At 48.1% G+C, this 15,947-nt stretch overlaps 1 protein-coding gene across 2 annotated transcripts in view; it reads left to right on the plus strand.

Annotated features, from left to right (window-relative positions):
* LARP1 (La ribonucleoprotein 1, translational regulator) overlaps nt 1-15,947 on the plus strand; it is a 915,090-nt gene that overhangs the window by 561,946 nt on the left and 337,197 nt on the right. The gene's annotated exons all lie outside the window — the stretch shown is intronic.

A 15,947-nucleotide genomic window follows, 5' to 3' on the forward strand; every position in this document is an offset into this window, starting at 1 on the left:
AACTATTTGTCATCTATTGCAACAATAATGACATAAATCCGCTGGATGCCTCTACTCAAAACATCATATGTTACCTGTTGCATTTGCACAGATGCAATTTGGCTTACAGTTCCATACGTATACATTTAGCTGCGGTGGCTGCTTATCTTCAGAACAGGCAGCACCTTTCACTCTTCAGAGTACCTGCTATTAAAGCTTTCATGGAGGGACTCAAATGAGTGATTCCTCCACGATACCCACCTTCGCCTGTCTAGAACTTGAACGTAGTTCTAACCAGACTGATGGTACCACCTTTTGAACCTCTACACTTGTGTGAGATACAATTCCTAACGTGGAAAGTGGCTTTTCTAGTGGCGATTACATCCCTTAGAAGAGTTAGTGAGCTGCAAGCTCTAACTATTCAGGAGCCATTCATACAAATTCACGCAAATAGGGTTGTGCTACGAACAAACCCTAAATTTATGCCAAAGGTGGTATCCCAGTTTCACATCAATCAAGCTATAGAACTGCCAGTGTTCTTCCCAAATCCAGATTCAGTGGCAGAAAGAGCTCTACATACCTTAGACGTTAAGAGCGCTCTCCTGTACTATATAGACAGGACAAAACTTTTCAGAAAAACTAAGCAACTGTTTGTTGCCTTTTCACCACAGCACAAAGGCAACCCCATTTCCAAATCTGGTATAGCCAGATGGATTGTTAAGTGCATACAAATTTGTTATCAGAAAGCTAAACACACATTAACAGTACTCCCAAGAGCGCATTCAACACGCAAATTAGGGGCATCCATGGCTTTCCTAGGAAACATTCCTCTAGAAGACATAAGTAGAGCAGCCACATGGACTACCATACATACATTTACCAAACACTACTGCGTAGATGTACACTCCAGGCAGCTGTAGGACAGGCTGTACTCAAGACTCTTTTTCAGACTGCTGCAGCTGGCACGGGCAACCACCGCTAAAGGGAGACTGCTATACATTCTATGCACAAGATATGAATTCAGCAGCCCACATGCCTCGAACGGAATATGCTACTTACCAGTATGCATCTGTTCTTGGCATGTAGGGCTGCTAACATTCATATCGCCCTCCCTCCTCCCCGGTGCCTGTCGCAGCTGTAGCACTCAGAATTAATCTCTAGCATGGACATCACTTACTGTAACATACTCCATCCCTGCCACAATGGCGAAAAACAATCTGAGGATGGAGAGGATGCCCATGCGCACTGTAGTCCGAGGGAGGATCCACCTATCTTGTGATACTTCGAAGACTCTTCCAGGACAACAATGTGCAATCATCCGGACCCAACACTAGGCGGCGATCTATAAACAAGATAGGAATGTCAGCAGCCCTACATGCCAAGAACAGATGCATACTTGTAAGTAGCATATTCCTTACAAGGCATTGGCAAAGTCAACAAAGTTGACACAGGGGAGTGTGGCCGGCAGCATGGCAGAGAAAGACGTGCTTTCGCCGAGCTCCGGCTGAAAGCCTGATCCGATATAGATTCCGGTGACGTGCAGACCCGGAGAACACTAGCTCTTTGTATCTGGGGACTTAGACGAACTCCGTAGCCGGTAGACACCGAGTTGGATGCCCTGAATGATATGTATGGGCTAAATATCGAACTGACTCGCCGACTGTCATCGCAACCCAAGATGGCGCCGTGGAGGATCTGAGTCTGCTGCGGAAGGACCCGGACAAACGGGACCGCACCGTGGAAGTCACAGGGGACAGGGGTCAGCGAGGTGTGCTGCCCTCTCATTCCTACCTGGGGACTGCCTGAGCGGTATGGGGTCCCCGAGGATGGTTCCTGAAGGCGCGGGGTGCCGCGGACGACCGGGCTCCCCTCGGGAGTATGTCTGCAAGCGGCTGGGCTCTGGTGCCCTGCCGCTGAGGCGCACGGCGGAGAATGTTGATATCCTGGTGAGCCAGAGTCCAGGAGAGGTGGTGTGGCCCCGGAGAGGACTGCTTTGGAGAGTAGGTGCCTTGGGTTACGGACCTGCACGGCCGCCCCGGGTAGTCGTGGTGAAGATCCCAGAGGCCATGCTCCAATGCCCCCCCCCCCCAAATCAGGACAGCAAGAAAGGACTGGTGGCCCTCAGCCTGTGTGATCCGGCAGCCTGGTGGTGAATGCCTCCAGAGGGGCTGGCAGCTCCTCCACGTGTGGGGAGACTGGCGAGGCCGCTATTTCTATGTAGGAATTGGATGGACACTCGCTGAGAGGAGCGAGGCCGGAGGCGACCCCCGCTTGGAGCTCGGGCCTGGGAGGCATCGCCTGACGCTGCGTACTTTGTGATTGCTGACTGCATATACGCAGGCTTGTTTTGAAAGGTACCTTTGGTGGTGGTCCCTACGGAGTGGGCGTGTCCAGCAATAGACGCAGGGTACTCTCTACAGGGTGTGACTGCCGGACAGAGCTGCACATTTTTCTGGAGCTATATCTTTAAGTAACATCAACAATTACGGCAGAGATACAGAACCGAAACCGCCTTAACAGGGCAAGATGGACTGGTACACGAAGGTCATAACCCATAACCTCCGCTTTGTAGGCTTTAGAGAGGGGATTGAGGGAACGAACATCTGAGTTTCTGCATTCTTGGCTCCTGTGCACCTTCCCGAAAGACAAATTCTCCACCTGCTTCGTTATAGAAGGGGCCCACAGGGCGTTGATGGCCTGACCACCTGCAGGAGCACAGCCACGACCAGTAATAGCTCGTTTTTTGAACTTTCTGGACAGATATAATCCGCAGGGAAGCCAGAAAGCTTGGGGAGATCCGGCATGAGAGCACACTCTTAATGATTTTACCCGATTACAGTAGGGAGGTGCAGAAGCAGAGACGCACCTTCGACTCTGTTAAAGCTTTATGCGAGATCATAAGATTCATTATATGCTACTCTTTCCCGCAAAGCTTAAAGTGCTATTTATGGGCAAATCCCACTTCTTTCAGACACCAGAGGAGGTGTGGCACTGGCTGGAAGAACAACCCACATTGGAACGTCCGGAGGTACCAACATGCAGCAATGTGTCCTCAGTGGGGAACACCAGACGGTACCCGGGCCCACAACAATCACTCAGACCTCGACAGGCCTGCAGATGTTGACTTCTAGAGGTGACTCCATATGCTCCAAATGATACTGGCAGACTCAGAAGGCGTAGCAGATGTTCCTTGGACTCTCGACGGGCCTCCCGCACACTGCACCTCTCCGATCATCCAGGACGCATTGACGGATGCTACTACTTCCGAAGGAGATCCGCCGGATTCCCACTCGTGAACAGGGGCCTGCGAGGTTGGCCGTGGCCATGGACTGAAATTTCAGAGCATGCAAGCTGGACACCCACCTCTTCTCTTTCTACCTTCTCTTTCTTTCTTTGCTCCATTTGCCGAAGTCTGCGGAGAACTAGAAGACACCCACAGAGTCATAGGCAAATAACTTTGAGTGGCTGGACACCTGGGCTCCCGGCAGTTCTTTCTCTTTGGCACTTGTGCTTTCCTTGGCTCTGTCTCTCTCTTTGTTTCTCTTCCCCGCTCTTTTTCTTTCCGAAGGACTTTGGGACTGCTGCGAGAGTTGGAACTTGTGGCGTGAGTTGAGACTGGGAGGGCGACAGACCTCCCCCACCCTAGGGCTTATTCCCCTGCGACTGGCGGGGATGCGACATTGGGAGGGGGAGGTGGGGGTGGGGTTTGGGGGGTTACAACAGTTCTATAACGTTAGTACCGTTTTATTGTTGGGTTTCTTTTGTTTGTTTTGCGCAGTGGTCACATGGTCACTTTGATGCTCGCATTCACCTGCTGCCCCCACTCAGGTCACACTTTGACCACTCATGTCTATGGCCCCACTGACTGAACATAGACTCCCCATGGATGGGTTGAAGACTGACCCCTACAGGATACTCATATGGAACGTTAATGGCCTGTGGGATAAAATCAAGAGGGTTGGTGTCCTCATTCGTAAAATGAGTCCACCCAGACATGATCCTAAAGCAGGAGACCCACCTTAAGGGTACAAAGTGTGAGTTTCTGGCGAGTGGAGCTTACACAGTCCTAGCACATGCAGGATACACAGCAGGCTCCCGGGAAGTGGTTATCCTGCTTAAAAAAGACCTAATTTCAAGGTGACATGGACAGACCCCCAGGGTATGTAAGTGGGAGTGACAGGGGCGTGGGGTAAACGGAGGGTCACTATAGGTTCGGTCTATGCCCCCCCCCGAGATTACAGGCCAGGACTCTTCATGACTGATATTTTATTGGATACCCCGGGTACACTACACATTATAGGGGGTGACTTCAATGATGTCATTTCCATCCCTATGGATTGCTAAGGAAACCGTATTGACCACTCCCCGACTAAGTAACTGGCCTGGGTCTGATGGATGTGTGGCGGCAACTCCATCCAGACATCCGAAGTATCTCAGGAATGGCACCCAGGATCTGGAATGCGCTCCCTCCTGAAACAAGGCGTATCTCCTCCACTGCACTCTTCAAGAAAGAGGTGAAAACCATCCTTCTGGCCAAGATCTCCTGAACCTTATAGGTGCTGGATCAGAGACTCTGCATTGCCTTGTGTCAATGCTCACCTTGTCCTTTGGCACTATACCTCTACTTGATGACTATACCAAAACACTGGTATAAGCCTTCCACACACCCAAGGTGTACCTGAACACCTCTGTAGTGGGATCAATGACTTGTGCCGTCTCATATTACTTGTTTACCTGACTGTATATTGATATGTTTTATGTATGTTATTATCCTTTCATGTTAGTGACTACTACATTGCTCCCACTACCTCTGTTCATTCCTACTGCCCCTACCCTGTCATTGTGAAGCGCTCTGATATCTGTAAAGATCTTGTTCGCGCTATATAAAACTTTGAATAATAAAATAAATAAATTCATACTATTCTGGTGCACACAAGGTGCACTCTGGATTGGACTGTCTTTCTTCCGCGGAAAGCCGCGGGTACTGTTTGTGAGGCGCAGTACCTGATGTGTGGGATCTCTAATCACTCCCCCCTGCTGGTTAGGACATGGGGGAGGCCCCGTTTGGGACGTGGAAACTGGAGGCTGTCTGCTTGGGACCTGCAGAACACAGGTGCTGCGGGGTGTCCGGGCTGACACGACTGTGTATTTTGCGGAAAATGTAGGCTTGGTAAAATTGGGAGTTAGTGTGGAAGCCTATAAGACAGTCCTCCGCGACAGGGCCCAAAACCAAATAGTTTGGGAGAGGCGGAAGTACAAGAGATCACCACTTTGGAAACCCAAATTTTGGTGCTAGAACGCTATCTTGTGGGACGGGACTCCCAGGTCCTCCGGCTCCTGACTGACACGCAACAGCGCTACAGAGCCCTAGTAACGGAAGAGGCTGAAACGCAGGCATAAATCTGGTAAGCTCCTGACTTGGCTCAGCCGTAAGGAATTGGAAGCCCGATTGATAGAAAGCGTGGTGGACTAACAGGGGCAGACGCAAAAGGGAGACGCACAAATAGTACAGACATTTGTCTCCTATTTTAAGGATTTCTATGAGGCCAGGGAACTGGGTGCCCCGGAGGAGATCCTAGCATATCTAGCCACTCTTCAAACCCCGAGCTTAGCGGATGATAGGGAGGGACTTGAAGCAGATATATCGATGACCGAACTTAAGGAGGCAATAACTAAATTGCGCCCTGGGAAATCCCCAGGCTCGAATGGACTCCCAGCTGAATTTAATAAAAAAGGTGCGGACCTCCTGGCAACGCACTTATTAGCACTGTTTAGGGACGTGGCCCAAGATGGTATTCTCCTGCTAGATCTTAGATTGGCCACGATCATCCCCATCCATAAACAGGGAAAGCCTCCCGAAGATTGCGCATCATATCTTTCATTTTCTCTCCTCAACATAGAGGTTAAGCTCCTGGCTACGGTATTGGCCCTCTGTCTATACCAAGTAATCTCGGGCCTGGTACATCGAGATTAGACGGGCTTCTTACCAGACAGACCCTGCGGCGGACCCACAATTGGCTCATGGGGATGCAAGGCCGGGATGATTCACGTATGTTCCTCTCCCTGGACGCGGAAAAAGCATTCAACGCTGTCCACTGGCCCTTTTGAGAGGCGGCTTTGGTCAAGTTTGGCATTGGTCCGAAATTAAGACATTGGGTGGGACTCCTATATGCGGACCCCAGAGCCCGGGTTAAAGTAAATGGACTATTATCTGAGGACTTCCCATTAGAAAGGGAACCCGACAGGGATGCCCTTTGTCCCCCCTACTATTTGCCCTCACAATCGAAATAGTGGCCTGTGAGGTCCGACACAAGGGAGATACGGGAGTTTGAAATTACGCCGACTGATTTAGAGGAAGAAAAACTCTAGCTCTATGTGGACGACATCCTGTTATGTTACCCAACCGGCTGTCACGGTCCCTGCATTGTTCAGGCTCCTGAGCAGGTATGGCTCCTTCTCGGGCTTTGTAATAAACTGGCATAAATCAGTCCTGTATAGCTGGTGGGCTTAGGAGATGTGGCCTCCTCTCCCTGGACCTCTCCATGTAATGCAGATGGGATTTACGTATTTGGGGATCTACCTCACCACAGATAGAAATCTCTCCTACCAAAGAAATATCCAGCAAGTCATAACAAATTTTGCAGCTGACGCTATGCTGTGGAAAGCCCTCCCCCTTACGATACTTGGCCGAGCTGCGATGTTTAAAATGATTACATTGCTCGGCTTTCTGTATATCCTCCAAAATGAGTATTTCCCTCTTCCCAAACAGACGTCCTGAGTGATAGACGCAGAAATGCGCTCCCTGCTGTGGTTGGGGAAGCAACCAAGGACCGCCCTGAGTACGCTGCAGCGGAACCAGTATAATGGAGGGATATCCCTGCCGGACATTGAGGCATACTATTGGGCGGAGAATCTGACGCCTGTCTGGAACTGTACCTGGTTGAACTTCACAAACTTAAGGGCTTTGGAGGCTGGGATGACATTGGAATCTCCACTCTGGGTGCTGTGGTGGCAAAGGGGGAACTCAAATCCTTCAAGACTTTGGCAACAGTTTGGGCTGCATCCCACACAAATTTTTAAAAACGCGCAATTGCAACATGCCTGGAGAGCCAAGAGCTTGCTCTTCTCTCCTCTGCCAGAATATGCCCCGCTAGAGGGTCACCTATTGCAAGAGCAGATACCCAACAAGACAGTCTCTCGAACATACAGGACCTTGAACAATAACATGCCAGACAGACTGGGGAAACAGAGAATCATGGGAGCAGAAATAGGGAGGTGGCGATTAAATCCCGCCTCCGACTCATCCAATACAAGATACTACACAGGGTGTATATCGACAGGGTCCGGTTCAACCGAATGGGCCGAGCCAGTGAACCAAACTGCCTGCGTGGCAAACATCAGCAGGGGGACTTCTACCCTATCATCTGGGACTGCCCCGTTATCTACACATACTGGACACACGTACTGGGAGAGCCAGGGTGGCACAACCAGTGCTGCAAACCCTGGGATAACGCTCTAACTTACCGGCCCTGGGTGTCATATACTAGGAACTTTTTGGTGAGTTATCCTATGCCAATTGGCTATAGCCGATATATCATACATGTTTTGGGGTTGGACATTGAGGTCGGGTTAGCAAACCTCAGTTCACTCTATCGGAGAACCAGCAGCATCAGTCAAAACCTGGGGGTGGCCATCTGCTTCAATAAAGTTGGCTGACCTGTTTAAAGCACAGGGCCAAAACAGCCGAGAAGCTGGCTGGGGCAGGTTTGTAGACCAGGATCTTCACACCGCCACCAACTAGCACAGTGCAGCACCAGAGACCAGGATCTCAGATGCTTTATGATAACTTTAGACATTGAGATGTTCTACTTTGTCTAGATCAGGGTACTCCACACTTTTGTGTAATAAGAGATACTTGCGTTCAGAGGAAAATCATTGTGAGCTACTAATATTAGTGTTTTAATAGTGATCACATCATACAAGTTTACATTAGAGGCCAAATGCAAGATTACTAGCAGCTATCACCTCAGGGCTGGCAGTAGTAATAAAAAAAAAAAGCTTTGTCAACTTGGAAAGCCTCTATGTGTGATGTACAACTGTCACAGCTGCAATGCCCCTGCCATGAAAGTAGTAATTATTATTGCCCAAAGTCCACTTAATCCACTTTAATTATTTACAATTTTTCTTCAGACACCTGCTTGAGCTCTGAAAATATGTTTTCATCTTCAATAAACAGTCTGGAATACATACATTAATTCAACAACAAAAGATTCTTTATTAGTATACTGGGTTACACAGGGTAGAACTTTTTACAGGAATCCTGAGAGCTACCAGTAGCTCACAAGCTACTAATTGGAAAAGCCTGATCTAGATGATTTACAGAACTGTTCCTTGCTGTGAACCTGGCCTATGCCTTAGGTTTTCTTGTTTTTCTTTCTGTATATCTATGGTTACTGTATACCTCTCACACTCAAGTTGATGTGATTTTATGTACTTATCTACATTGTAGTTCTGCTATCCCTGTGGCTTCAAGAGCTTTGATTGTTGGATCAAGTAGCTACTCTGTTTTACATGTGGTTTATAAAGTGATATTTATCCAAGTGGTTTTTCAAACTCGCTGCAAATAATTTGTAGCTCCACTGTTGAATGTCATTAAAAATGTAAGGGAGTCACATTTGCACATAACCATAATTACTTTTCCTTATTTATAATCTTGCAACTTTGTGTTTTGATGTCTGGAACTGTGCTGACGCCATCCAAGCTCTATAATGATGCACCCCAAAGATGATCGTACCTACCATATTATTGGATGTAAGTGCACTCCTCAGAAGTGAAGATGGCACATACACAAGATAAACACTGCAGCAGAAGTTCTTGGTGCACTGCAGTGTCTGGCATTGCAACCCAAGAATCTGACTATAGCCACTGGGGTCCACCTTCAAGTACATGGAGCACAAAGTAAGAATTACCCATCACATTAGTGAATGATTAAACTAAAGAACTTTAGGAGCGCAGGACTTACCCCCAAACAGTATCTCCGCACTGTGAACTGAGGTAGGAAAGCTAGGAAACTGGTTCAGTTGTTAAAAAGTCCAGTTTTTAGGATATTCCTGAACTTAAGGAAATTAGAACATTTACATAAGTTCCAATATCGTGGAGCAAGGTACGAGAACGTTCTGCAGCCAGAGCGAAGTTTGTTGAACCGAGGGACTATAGGGGCCTTCTCCCCCGAGCACAGATATCTGCTCGGTAGGTAGCAAGTACGTTTCTCTGCCAAATAAATAGGGCCTCTGTTATTAAGTGCTTTATGGACCAAGCAGCAGATTTTAAATTTAATTATTTTACCAATTGGAAGCCAGTGGAGATGTCTTAGTAGCGGGAGAGAAGCTGTTCTAGGGGGCATATTGAGGGCCAGCCGCGCTGCTGTGCTCTGATCCACTTGCAACCTGTTCAGCACGGCTTTGTTTGTTGCTGCTAGAAAGGGCATTAAAGTAGTCAAGACGACTGATTTCCAAGCCTTGAATCAGGGTCTTGCATACTGATAAAGGGAGGAGATGGAACATACTCCTTAGGAGCCTCAAAGTATAGAAACAGTTGCCTGAAGTAGAAGCAGCTTGATCTCTCATAGATAAAGAATAATCTAGATAGACTCCTAAGTTCTTCGCAGTCTTTGTGGGAGTGGGGGCAGGGTCTAACTCTGACGTCCACCAGTCATGGGACCACAGTATTTGTAAATTGCTGAGCATTAAAATCTCGTTTTTGTCAGCATTAAGCTGGGTACCATGTTTCATCAGCCAGCCAGAAATAGCTCTCAATTCTTCTGGAAAACTGTTTGGCCGCAGCCGAGCTGTTATCAATTGAAAACAGAAGCTGGGTGTAGTCAGCATAAGAAAAGGGAGTTAACCTGTGGTTTCTAATAATTTGTGCAAGAGGGGCCAAGTACACATTGAATAGTGTGCGGCTAAGACACGAGCCCTGTGGCACCCCCTTCAAGAGAGATCCAACACGAGCAAAAGGGACCCAGATTAACTGTCTGGCCACTGCTCCAAAAAGCTAGAAAGCTATTGAAGTGCTGACCCTTGAATTACAATTTCCCTTTCTGTGATTACTGTCTTTGCATGTGGTTGTTAGTTTAAAATTGCAGTTTTGACCTGCCTGTGATTGCATATTTTATCACCTGTTTTGTGTTTTAAACTTGTGGTTTTCCCTGCCCATGATTGCTTGCATTTAACGTGTTTAATTGTGTGATTTGCAGTCCAACCTCTGTAGTTTGTCCCTCTCATTCTTTGGTGACAAATCTGTTTTCCCTCCATATTTCTCCTCTGCGCTAAGACCTGTGTGTTAAAACAGTGCACCCCCCAGCCACCATTTTGTGTTCACAAGCCAGTGAGGCCAGCCCCCCTGCCTCCCCCCCAGCAACAAGGATATTCTACATCAAAGGGTGCTTCTGTGAGCTGTTTAAACTGTATTTACTGGGGCCTGTGCACTTCTTTTTTCGCCAGCAGGGGGAGTAAAGTTTTATTCAAACAGTATTGTTAGATTTCGAGTTAGTGAAGCCTTTACCTGCAGAAGTCCAAAGCGTGGATTGAGGCTGTCTGTCTCCTAGGAGATTCTGAACAGGAGAAGCAGCTCCCCACCCCCAGGCCAGCAGACCATTGGCTATTCAGCTACCAGGCAACTCTGAGCCCTCCTCTCACACCTGCCCAGGCCCCTTAAGGCCTTGCTGGATGCACCCCAAATCATTCTCCTCCTTGTGAATTGCAGCCTACCTGTGCCCCAGATTGCAGTGAGCAGAGTCCAGGAAGTGGTAAGGAGACAGACTAGTGCTGCCCTTCCCAAAACAAAAGTTGTTTAAAAAACTATTTTCCCTTTCTGTAATTACTGTCTTTGCACCCTATCTCTCATCCTATACATCTATCAATATATCCTCTATCCACTCTTTTATCCCAAACCCCATACCACTACTATGATCGCCAAAATAACCCTTTCTAGACTCTCTCCTGCTCTACCCCTCCTTGCATCATCTGACACCTCTTTTTACTACACTGATTCCCTAAAACAAACCTTTCTAATCTCTCCCCTCTGACTCCTCCCCTCCAAAACTCCTTTTTACTCATCCAAAAGCCTCTTCCTACTGCTAAGACCTCAAACAAAATCCTTCACTCTTTATCCCTCCACTATCCTTTGCATTCAAAATTAACAGACTAACATGTTCACTTTTCAAATTCCATTTTCAACTATACTAATATACTGCCCAAATAACTGAATAACATATCTACTACTCAAATTACTTCATATTTATACTATACTAATTTTCAACACTAATCCTTTATGGGTTCCGGAGTGGCGTGCTGCTCGCCAAAAAAGCGCTTCAACACCCATCAGGGGTAACAAGTGTTATATGAATGCAAATCTTTCTTCCCCTTTTATCCCTCCGCTATCCTTCTCACTCCAAGTAACAGACTAATACCCACCACTGAAATTACCTCATATTTCACCATATTAATTCACCACTACGCCTTTATAGGCTTCCTGAATAGTGTGCGTCAATAAGCGATAAATAAATACAAACCTTTGTCCTCTTACATCCTTCTGCTATCATTCCAAATAACTGACTAACCTATCCACCACTTAAATTTTACTTGCATGTTTCACTATACTAGTAGCAACACTAATCCTCTATGGGTCCCGGAGTAACGTGCTACCCGCCGAAAAAGCGCTTTAACGCCTCGTATGGGGTAGTAAGCGCTATATAAATGCAATTACAATACAGTACAATATAGCTAGTCTAATAAAATCTGTAACACCTATAATAGTAGATTTGGTGGAATGATTCGGTCTAAAACCAAACTGTGAGGAGTCAAGACAGCCTTAGGGTTCTAGGTACTCCATGAGTTTTCCATTAATATGACCTTCAAGTTGTTTGCTCATGAGTGGAGAATTGAAACGGGACGGTAGTTAGATAGCTCTGTTGGTGGTACATTGGCCTTTTTACAGTTGCGCTGCTTTCCAAGCCAGGAGTAAATTCCCCTCACTCAAGGATAATTTGAATAGAGTGTAGATGGAAGGAGCGAGGTGTTTAGCCAATAAGGTAAACACACTAGTTGGCATTACATCGTTAAGAGAGCCCGACTTAGCTGTTCTTAGCATCTCTTCTATTGAAATCTGTATAAACGGTAAGATTGTTAAGGCAGCGTCTGTTCCTCTCAAGACTGAAGGGAGTGAGGTAGAAATAACTAATGTGTTTGAATCACTTATAATTTTATCCTAGATTTTGTTGACTTTTTCTTCAAAAATATGGGAGATGTCATCACATAAATCTTGGGAGTGAGGGATTGAATTAGCACAGACCCTACCTGTCATTAATGATATAAGAATTTTGTAGAGTTCCTACGAAGTTACTAGCTTGACTTAATTGGGAGGAGATATGGGCTTTCTGAGCCATCTTGATGTTTTATGGTAAAGAGCAACAGTGTTTTTAAATGTTTCTTTTTCTGTCTTGAGTTTGGTTTTTTTGCCACGTCTTCTCCAGTTATTTGTATTTAGATTTTTCTCTGCAAAGTTTAGGAGTGAACAAAGCTGCATGCTTTCTTGGGGGTTAGAATGCTGTTTGATGGGTGGCACCAGCCTATCAATAACTGATTGTATGGCTTCCTTCAGTACATTTAGCCTGGTGTTAATATCACCAGGTTTATCAAAGGTGGTGTAGGAGAGTAGGGTCTGCAATCCTATGATCACCCAGATTTTTGCTTTTCGCTTCACTGGTTTACGACTTTCCCTGGCTGTGGGCCTGTGTAGGAGAGTAGGGTCTGCAATCCTATGATCACCCAGATTTTTGCTTTTTGCTGCACTGGTTTACGACTTTCCCTGGCTGTGGGCCTGCTAATCAGACCCACAGCCTAGCTGTTCTCTCTATCCAAATTGTACTCAGGTACTGAATTGGCACTGGGCCCTCTCCAAGTCCCTGTACCCAGGGCTGAGGTGCACCCAGAAGTCTCCCAGGGGCTGAAGCATGTATTGTGCCACCCCTGGATTGACTAACTAAAACTGACACAACTGGCTGCACGACAGCTGGGGCAAGGTGGTGTACTCACCCTTTGCTTTAGATATAGTATACCTATATCTAACCCTAAAAATGGACACACAGATCTCCTATCAGTCACTCCTATAGCAGGCCTTAACAATCCTGAAGGCAGAGTGCTTGGAATCGTGTGAGATGGTGCTCTGGCATGAGCTGAGCCTGTCTGCGGCTTTCGGGACCCATCCCTTAGCCGTTTCCATGATATCGCATACCATATACTCTTAAGTGCATTATAATCCTCGCGGTTATGTGCCAACTCTGGTATCGCTTTATCAAAACATGTCGAGTAAGGTGTCATACGAATTGGAATACTAACCCCTCGCCAATTCTGGCGACGGGGTTAGCATTCCACCCTTCTAGAGGGACACGGCATGCATGTAGCCTATAACCCGGTTAAAAGTCAGACAGAGCCTTAGCATCCACAAAATGGATGCTGCCACCGAGACACAAGTCTACCCTCCTGCTGCTGGGAGTCCTCCCAGAGCAGGAGATAAGGACAAAGGGTTTCCTGCCAGGGGCGGTGCCAGCACCGTCCCAGACAGGGTTTTGTGTATTGTAGGTAGGCAGGGCTTTAGAGGAAGGTGACTGCACGTGGCACCCCGGTGCTCACTGTGCATAGGCTGGCTGGAACCAGTTCCAGGGTCACTCCAGACCCTGTGCTGGGGAAAAGCCCGCCAAGGAAGTGGGTGTAACCACCCCCCTCCTAGTCCCACCCATAGGGCAGGACTTAGTCGCGTGCCAGCCCCTTTTTACAGGATAAAGGTAGAGACTGGCCCCCTTCCAAATCAGATCATCTTTGAATCCTGAAACTACTTTCTGCGAAAGGAACTCAAGACTTCTTCCTAAGATTTCTCCCTTGTGACTAAGGAGTAGTCACCCTGCATCCGCAGGCACCATCCAAGAAAACTGCGGTCTGCTGTAAGTCCTTCCTCCGGAATCCGACTGCCCAGCTCGACGAGAACCGGCTTCCCTGGCACCTCTGACCTCTACCCACCTCTACAGCCCAGCTGAGAACCGTGGGTGCGACGAGACCTCAAGGGACCGGCCATCTGCAAGACTGCACGACTTCTTTCCAGCAAGCCCGCTGTGAGAAGTTGGCCTGATGTGCAGTGTTCACTATTCTAGTGATCACTATATATCAGTCCAAACAACCCTTATTGATGATTGGTTGTAAGTCAACCTTATAGACCAGCTATCCTAGTAGCATGGATACGAGCAGTCTAAGGCTAAGACTCTAGAGGGCGTGTTAAGCCAGCTGTTTTACCATCACATTACCCCTTGAACACCCAGTGAAAGGACACCACACAAGTGTTATGAAAATAAACAGTGTATTTATTAGAATCACAACAACCCTGTACTCTTTATGAGGACAGGGTGCTAGGCACACAACAAAACTCTTACGAAAATACTTTTAAGTTAGCACGTTACACAAATGCCCGAGGGGCACGAAAAACCATATACGCTAAAAGTGGAATGCGAATTACTAGCAGGTAAGTAACGATTCTCAGAGGCTTTGGGATCGCTAGGACTGGACTACTGAACCTTTAGATTACTAGCAGGAGGCCTAGGGAACTCGGGTGCAGAGTGTGCACTCTCACGCGGGATGCGGGACAAAGTCTATGGAAGCTAGAATTCACAAAGTTAGTGTTCACGGGCGAACCCGACCTGGTGGGAAGAAAACGACAGTGGATCCTGACCCTAGGATAGTGAGGCTATGCTGGGACACCGAAGTGCCGAAGTTACCTAGCCCAGGGGCTGCAGCTGCATAGGTCTGAAAAGACGTCGGGGATCTCGTTGCCGGACCAGGAGCCTGGAAGGAAGAAGTTGCTGGCAGGCGACCAGTGAAGGAAAGTTCGATGGATCCAAGCCTGGATCAAGGAAGAAGAAAACCTGAAAGCAGAGGGGACCAAGTTCTTGAATCACTAGCCAGTGATTAAGTGGGCACCAGGATGGCACCGGGCGAAGTCACCGCAGTCAGGTGAGTGGGCGCTGCTGGGCTCTGCAGTCTCTCGGACCAGGAGGCGTTGTCGGCGACCAGGATGGAGGTGCGAGCTGTCCCACGATGGATGAAGTCGTTGGCGTCGAAGTTACCCAGGATTGGGCAACAAGCCTTGGCTAATTCAAGCCCACGCGGTGGACTCAAAATGGCGTCTTGAGTGGACCAGGAGGGTCCGGGGTGCTCCTCTTCGGGAAGGGAGCAAGGGCCAGTCTGGAGCAACCAGACCAGCAGCAGAAATGTCGTCGGGCGTCGTCAGGAAGGCCACAAGCCAACGGGCTAGTAGCCAAACAACGCGGTGAGCAGCGGAAAGCAGAAGGGCCCCACGCAGATCGTGGAGATGCTGGGGGGCTGCACTTCGGAGCTGGAGCTGCTCAGAGTCGGGGCTTCTCGGACCCCAAAGCACTCACCAGTAGATTACTCGGCGGGCTTGCTGGAAAGAAGTCGTGCAGTCTTGCAGATGGCCGGTCCCTTGAGGTCTCGTCGCACCCACGGTTCTCAGCTGGGCTGTAGAGGTGGGTAGAGGTCAGAGGTGCCAGGGAAGCCGGTTCTCGTCGAGCTGGGCAGTCGGATTCCGGAGGAAGGACTTACAGCAGACCGCAGTGTTCTTAAGATGGTGCCTGCGGATGCAGGGTGACTACTCCTTAGTCACAAGGGAGAAATCTTAGGAAGAAGTCTTGAGTTCCTTTCGCAGAAAGTAGTTTCAGGATTCAAAGATGATCTGAGTTGGAAGGGGGCCAGTCTCTACCTTTATCCTGTAAAAAGGGGCTGGCACGCGACTAAGTCCTGCCCTATGGGTGGGACTAGGAGGGGGTGGTTACACCCACTTCCTTGGCGGGCTTTTCCCCAGCACAGGGTCTGGAGTGACCCTGGAACTGGTTCAAGCCGGCC

The sequence above is a fragment of the Lissotriton helveticus genome, chromosome 7 (assembly GCF_964261635.1).
Source record: "Lissotriton helveticus chromosome 7, aLisHel1.1, whole genome shotgun sequence".
In the NCBI taxonomy this organism is placed as follows: Eukaryota; Metazoa; Chordata; class Amphibia; order Caudata; family Salamandridae; genus Lissotriton; species Lissotriton helveticus.